Below are 7,740 nucleotides of genomic sequence, written 5' to 3' on the forward strand. Positions count from 1 at the left end.
AGTGTTGACTTAAAATTATGTTAGATTTAATTGGTCACAGGGTCTCTAGTGACTGGTTAGGGAAAATTGAATCCCCTCCCACACAGTAATCTATCAGAGTGGACCCAATGTCTGACAACAGGCAAGGTAATCAGGACATCTGGGTGATGCCATTAAATGTGCATTAGCGATTTGTTGTGTCAACATTGCCCAACCGATAGTAGAGCAACGCTGCCACATCCTCCTCAACCTACTGACACGTCTTCCAGCTCTGGCTGTTTAATTTGTGCTTGCCATAGTGTGACGCCAATCAGCTTGTTGTTCTGACCTCGGCACATGTTGCCAACAGCATACAGCTAAAAGTTGCTCTGCAGAACTTGCGATTGTGAATATTGGTTCCGCATCACGTGCATCAATCTACATATCATGTATTCTGCAAACTGTGACCCCGGTATGAAAATGCAAACCATCCGTATGATTTGCATCCTACTGTATATGTAGGTTGAACTTTCCCACCTTCAATAGAGAGCAGCACAGAGCCACTTCCAAAACTTTGCAATAGGAAACTTCTCTGACTGTCTCCTGTACAGTGATGAAGATATTCCTAAACAGGTCTAATAACTCTTTAAAATGCTTCACAGTGCCTGACCCATGGAGACAGCAGTGCCAGGTCAGTCTGCAGACAGAGTGCGCTGTCTGGAAGTACAACCGAATGCTTTCTCAAACTGTTTGGTGTGCTCCTAATGTAGATGTGTCAGTTAATAATGATTATGTTTTGATGATATTGCATTGCTAGAGTGGGCTCAGAGTTGCTATGGGGGGGATTTATTAGGACTCTGCAACGCAGAATGAAGAAAATAATGCTTCCCCCGACTTGTGTTAAACTATAAGTCAGAAGATATTACAAACTGTATGTTTATTGTTGACATCTCTCCTCATTTTGAGCTCCACAACCCACATAATAGCCCCAGATGTTAAATAAATGACTGCTCTTTAGCTCTGGTCAACATATGTTAAAACATTAACATGTTTTTCTCCTATTAGCCACAAGCTCTTCGGAAATATAATAATGACGGTTAAAATTGATGCCATCTCGGATGAGTGCTCTGCTTGGGTTTATTACTACATACCAACAGCACTGTCCTGATAGAAAATTCAGTGCTATTGATTTAAGCATGAAAAGAGCTTCTTGTACTGAAAGCACATTGTTATACCTGCACTATCTTGTAAATATTCAGCATGATTCCTCGACTCATTAAATGTATCAGTCATATGGTTCCCAGTGACAATTAAAAGTCACGTTAAGTGTGCATCGAGCCACATTTCAGACCTTCCATCTAAAAGGTTTGATAAATGGAAAGAGCGTTCACGTGAAAAGTTGACCCGTTCACTTCTGAAACAGTAACAGCACCGGGTAATTGGAGGGACCACTGTCAGCAACAAAGATTCTTTGAGATCTATCACTATAATGGAGTCAGTACCCTGCAGCTGAACCTGCTGAGCTGTCCTCTGTAAATGCTGCATTCAAACCTGCAGTTATTAAGCACTGTGTTGGCTTCATCTAAGCATGTAGCTCCAGGTAGCGGGTCTATTTTGCTTCTCAGCTCATTATTCTGTGCTTTTCCTTTGTAGATTGCAACTGGAAATATATAGCTTCTAATGCCCAAACTAAAAAGGTAAGTAAACACACAAATGTGGGAAGTTACCCTTTGAGTAAATAACAGGAAATACTGTGAATTATTTGAATGTCCCCAAACAACGATAAATATTTGTGTGATGGCTATTAATAGGCAGGGCTGGAAGCTTGGTGATGTAGTGATTAACTGGGCTAAAAGTCAAAGGAATAGTTTGACATTTTGCAAAATATGCTTATTTGCTTTCTAGTTGAGAGTCAGATAAAGAGACCAACATCACTTAACTATGGAGTCAGTTGCATAAAAGAAAGCAGAGGGAAAAATTAAGTCTTTCTTGGTCGGGCAGAGTGACTTTCTGGAGTCTCGTCACCATGGGGTTGCCAGGGCCTGACGCAGCATCATCACAGAGTCTCTAATGTTATTCAGGAAACAAATGCAGTATACACATCCCTGTAAAACAACAGCTTGTTCTTTTTACATTTAGTTTTTGCATGATATATAGCATGGAAATAAGTCATCTTAAAAGGTATTTGCGTATTTTGAACTTTGGACAGAGTCAGGCTGTTTCCCCCTGCTTCTAGTCTTCATGCTAAACTACACAAATTAAGCCACTATGTTCTCGTAGTAATCAGAGTCCTCCGTCTCCAAGCTGCAGTCGTCATCACTGTATTCCCCTACTTCTTATAGTGTAATAAACTCTTATTGTGTAGACATTGTGTAGATGACCTGACGTGACTTCAGCCACATGGTCTGACATGATTCTGACCAAATTGTGTTATGTGAGGAGAAGCAATTGTCCCCAGAACTGGCTATCGGAATAACAGGAAATACCTCTTGACAGGAAACACCATTTAATGTGTACTGGAAATCTGTAGGTGTGTCAACTGATACTGCTTATTTGACAGACACTAGATTGTCATGATGTACCAGTTCCTTGGCTTTCTCGTGAGTTAACCCTCAAATGTCCAAACTCCTTATTCCACAACACTTGAATCTTCATCTGCAGATGGGTTGAACGTTTCATAGTTAACACACAGAATCTTCTCGTGGAGCTCTCGTAAAGAAAGGAAATTAGCGTAATTCCCAAAATTAACTGATCTGTGCCATCCAATCACAACTGACCATGTCACATCTCTTTTGTGGAGCAGTTTTACCTTCCTGGGATTTATATAAATTTGGATAGCTAATACAGCAGCTTCCTCCATTTTTTACTCTCCGGTTTGCACCTTTCCCAGTGAGCACTGTCAAGACAGTTTGGTACACTGCACGAAATTGCATATTAAGGAACACCAAGGTTAAATGCTACACCACAAACACATTTGCCTCCTTTAGCAAATCTGCCAAAGTGTAACTCATTTGAAATAATCGATTTTACTCTAAAATTTTGATGCCATAAACACTGGTGCGACCAGGGACCAGTTGCCCAAAACACCCTAATTTTTCTCCTTAAGTATGACACTTCAGGCTTAATTTCTCTTTAGCTGAGAGACTTACACAGTTGGACAGAATCCCTTAAAAGGTTTTTTTTTTTTAAGGAAAAATGTCAACTCATTTACTGCATTGAAAGAGATTTTACAGCGGTACAAGTTTCCATGGAGATTGTTTGCTTGGACTCATGCTTATGATGCCTGATATCGTCTCACAAAGTTTGCTTATAGTTAAATAATGAAAAAATGGCAGAAGAAAAGAAGGCAAAAAAACCCAACATATTGGTCAGAGGAGAAAAGGTTATACTTCTGGAGGAATACAATCATAGAAATGACACACTACAAAGTAAATTTGATCCCCAAATACCTAAAAACAGAAATGGTCATAGGAAGAAACTGCAACAAAAACTAATTCAGTTAAATCTAAAGTGTAAAATCAACAGCGTATCCATTGGGTTCTCCTGGTCGCAGAGCACTCTTCTCGGGGTGTGTTCAGTTTTTTTTTCATTCATCACCATAAACTGTCATGTTGCAGTTAAGATAGAGTCAGAGGTACCTTAGGTTTTTGGGGGGGTTTTAAACTCGCTTTGCTTGCTAAGGTCTTTTCTGCAATGGTTAGGGATTCCATAAGTATAAGACCAAGACAGGGAGAAAACCATAAATACTTTAGTGAACATTTTAAGGAGAAGACTTAAAAGTGTTTTGTGCAACCTATTTCATTTTGAGAAAACCTTACCTTGGACTTTAAGGAAAATCTTAACTTAATGTGTTTTGTGCAACTGGCCCCAGGCCTTTAAGGGAAGATCATCATTACATTGTAGGTTGTGGGTTGAATGATCCATTTTTGGTTGAAAGAATCCAGTAGAAAGTTTATCAAATTTGATTTGGATCATTGACTTGTTATCTGTTTCTCATGCGCAGAAGAAGAACCGGTCACCATCAATTACCAAGCCAAGATTTATAAACCCCGAATGAAATGCTAACACAGCTTTTAGAATGGCAGTGTCAGCAGCATTGACTGGCACATCTATCAGTTTCAGAGGGACATACTGTATGTGATTCTTAATATTTTTTGCATTGCCTTATTTTTAATTTTTAAAAAGGTCACTACTTTATATTCATCTGATTAGTGTTCCTTAGTTTATATTGATGCTGTAACCCTCCTCACAGACAGTACGTACAGATGAATTTTGAGAATAAATGTCTGGTAGTTTACAGCCACCTCCCCATATATGTTTTGAGCAATTAATGTAACGCCCTCTCGTCTCATTTAATAAGACAGAGACACCTTGTCAGCATCTTTTTACAAGCCACTGGTTGCTTGTTATTGCAGCATAAACCCAAGATATAACTTTCAAAATGCAACAACATCAGCTATTCCACTCTGGCATGGACTGCAGTAAACTTGTTGCTTGATGTGGCTTGCTTAATTTCCTCCAGCGATGCCTACTGCAGTCTGGATTCCTTGCAGCGAAGGCCCGATTATCTATGGTTGTGTGCATACGGTGCTGGCCGCCCAGGAGACACAGCCTGAGGATATGTGGGAGAGAAAACTGGTTTCTTGGAGTAACTGCTGCTGGCAACAAGAAGATCCCCTTGGAAAACATCAGCATGATGGGTATTGATAATACATCAGAGGTCTGCTACATGCTCTTAAAAATAAATGTATCACTGCACAGTTTACATAAATTCAGCTGCAGTGGGTTAGTATGAACAGCAGTTGCCCAACCCTGGCAAAAACAGATGTCATATTTGGATTTAAATAATATGTCAGCTTCTTCATTAACAAAGAAAGACCATGTAAGGTTAGAGATGGCGCCAATCATTACTGCAGTGGATTCGTTAAGAAATTGCTTCCAGATGAAATCAGAAATCGGTCCTACGGACTTCTTCTTATATATGTTGATATTCATTTTAACTGCTTGTTGGCGAATTCCTCTCTTTTTCAAGTCCTCAAAACAAACCCTGCTGGTTAATTATCACAACTGCTAATGAAAGGAATCCACTGGAAGATTTTTTTTTGCTTCTACTAATAAGAAAAGCCAGATGGTAAGACGGCCAAATGTTCATACTCTTACCAAGTAAAAGGAGTTGCGCAAATTTAATCTTTGAATTTGATTTGCTCAGACAGCCACTCATTACACAGTCAGCTCCTGGACTGGTCCTGGTACTGCCCTCCATACGCACCCTGTCAGTGAAAGTGAGCTCATAGGTGTAGTTTAGCAAAGGGATTTCCATGTAGGGCTGGATATCGGTAGTCGATACCTTAAATAACCCAGAACTAAGTAGTATCAAAACTTCCTAAGATACGATACCATTCAATCCATTTTGCTCCCAGATCTCGGAAAAACTACCTGTATGGCTTTGTTTGCAGCCAGTTGGTGCTCTTCAATTAATGCAATGTGTAATTGACCCACTAGCACAACAGCTACAATCCATACAGTCTGTGGTGGAGTGAAGCCGGGAATAGTATATTTGATGGAGTTGGTAGTTCAGCGCGCCAAAATGCCACCAAAATGTGTGGCCATAATTCACACCAGTGGCGTCTAGTGGCAATTTACACAACTGAGTGCTTCAATTCACATGATGGGTATGGGGAGTATACTTTAAGGGTACTGGTATTGGTGCTGGTATTGTATTTTTTTTAACTGATACCCTATTTCTTAGATTAAAAATTCAAAATATTATTATTATGATATTGTAGGCTTCAGCATGTACTGTATGTCATTATCTAATACATAAGGAAACAACAAATATGTTCACATGAAAATAAAGAGAGATGGTGGACGGATGAAATAAGAGAATTTTTTTGTCATTTAACCCCAAAAAAAGTTTATCAGAGTAGTTAAGAGACCACTTTACCCAAAGAAACATAGCGAGCATGAAGCCAGACCCCAAATAGCCTCTGAAAACAACAATTAACCTCTGTCTACCCTGAAGTGCTCTTTGTGTATATGTCCTCAAATGACTCTGATTACCTCCTTGACTCTTAAGAATGGCTATATCTGCCATTAAAGGCTAAAAAGATCTGTACACCTAAAGCAAACTGCGTCCACTCAAAGGCACAAACCAGTTGTTTTCTGAACATGACTTGAATGTTTTCTGGAGGGCCAAATCAATATTTATGTACAACACAGTATGTCCTCAGACTGAACCTTTCAGAACCTACTTGTTTCGACTACAGCAGCAAATGCAGTAAAAGAACAATAAAAAAAACACTGCTAATGAAAATGGGCTTATTAGCTTTAATCTAACTAGCTGACTTAAGTTCCAGAGGGAGGCTATTTCAGAGTTCAGGTTTACAGAAGCAAATCTACTGCAGGTATCTGTGTGAGAGTCTGGTACAGTGAGAGGTAGATGATTTGTATGCTCTACATCTATGTGATAAATGGGGACAATCTGTCGATTACTTTTTTAAATCAATGCATTAATCGTTTAGTTTGTATCATGTTGTCCAACCAAGAATCCGAAACATAGAAAAGCACATCCCCAAACTGAAGGGGAACCAAAACCAGGTATCTTCTGATACTTGCTTTGATTTAAACAATTAAATGATTATCAAAATGGCTGGAAGTTATTTTTCTTTCATTCAACTTAACCTTTCAGCTCAAGTGCAGATGATGACCACTGGAAGTACCAAATGATTACTAAAAATGAATGAACTAACACCGTGTCCTAACTGGATGTCGCATTGTCGCGTTACATCAGACGCTCTCTATCCACACTGGATCTGTTAAATATGGATCTCCCTGCAGCCAGATGCCAACTTATTTAGGTTTTTGTAGTAAAATACGTAGGTATCCTGTTGGTAACTCCTCATTTAAACCTTGTGAATCAGCCATTTCTTGTCCATTGTGGTGCTGCCAGTGCAAGCGACAGAATAAAAATTGAAACGAGGCGTCCAACAGAAGTTCAGTTCAAAACAACACGCCCCATTGTGCTGCGTCATGTCACTCATGGGCAGTTATGACAGTCCAATAGAAAACATCCCAATCGAACTGACTTAGTTACTGACACTCCCTCGCATCACATCCAGACCAGAACGCAGACCAGAATAGTTAGGTAAGACCTGAGCCTCAAAGGAAAATTCAATTCATTTTCAACCTGGCTATTGTGACTCTATGGGCCGTGCTTACTTTAAATTTTCTACCTCCATTAGAGAGATCAAAGGTAACAAGGATTTGCATGAAACAACGTATATCTTGCCACACAAGCCTCCTTATAGCTTTTGAAATAAAAATGATTTTTGACTAAGGCATTTGAAACCTTTGTTTCTGAGTATGTCCCAGAGTAAACACAGAAAGTAACTTCCTGCAATAACCTTCATAACTAACTGCTTGGGATCTACGTATATTCTGTTGATCTGATGAGTCGGACAAACATCAGTTTTAGCTGTCCTCAAGACGCCCATTTTGCAAACTTGTGAATGAATGTTGTCTTGTAAGAATTATTTTTTAAAATCATTGTATACAGTGACACCAGAATTGTGTCAGCTGTGTACAGATCTGCATTCATATAACTGTTCTGCAGAACAATAGGTTGGAGTATACAAGCAAAAGCTCCTGAAATCTGAAAGGCTATTTGAGCAGCAAAATAAGTTGTGTCCTTTTTTAGGGGATGGATTCTCTAAAGTCAGCATTTACACAGAGAATATGTCCAAGTGTGGCCTGACACACCGCAGAGTTACTTTAAAATGCTAC

At 39.4% G+C, this 7,740-nt stretch overlaps 1 long non-coding RNA gene across 1 annotated transcript in view; it reads left to right on the forward strand.

Annotated features, from left to right (window-relative positions):
* LOC126388593 (uncharacterized) overlaps positions 1–7,011 on the forward strand; it is a 28,790-nt gene extending 21,779 nt beyond the window's left edge. The window contains exons 2-3 of the long non-coding RNA XR_007569763.1: positions 1,612–1,655; positions 4,481–7,011. This is a non-coding gene — a long non-coding RNA (uncharacterized LOC126388593). The remainder of the gene's footprint in view (positions 1–1,611; positions 1,656–4,480) is intronic.
* Positions 7,012–7,740: the final 729 nt, after the last annotated feature.

Source organism: Epinephelus moara, chromosome 4 (assembly GCF_006386435.1).
Source record: "Epinephelus moara isolate mb chromosome 4, YSFRI_EMoa_1.0, whole genome shotgun sequence".
Taxonomy (NCBI): domain Eukaryota; kingdom Metazoa; phylum Chordata; class Actinopteri; order Perciformes; family Serranidae; genus Epinephelus; species Epinephelus moara.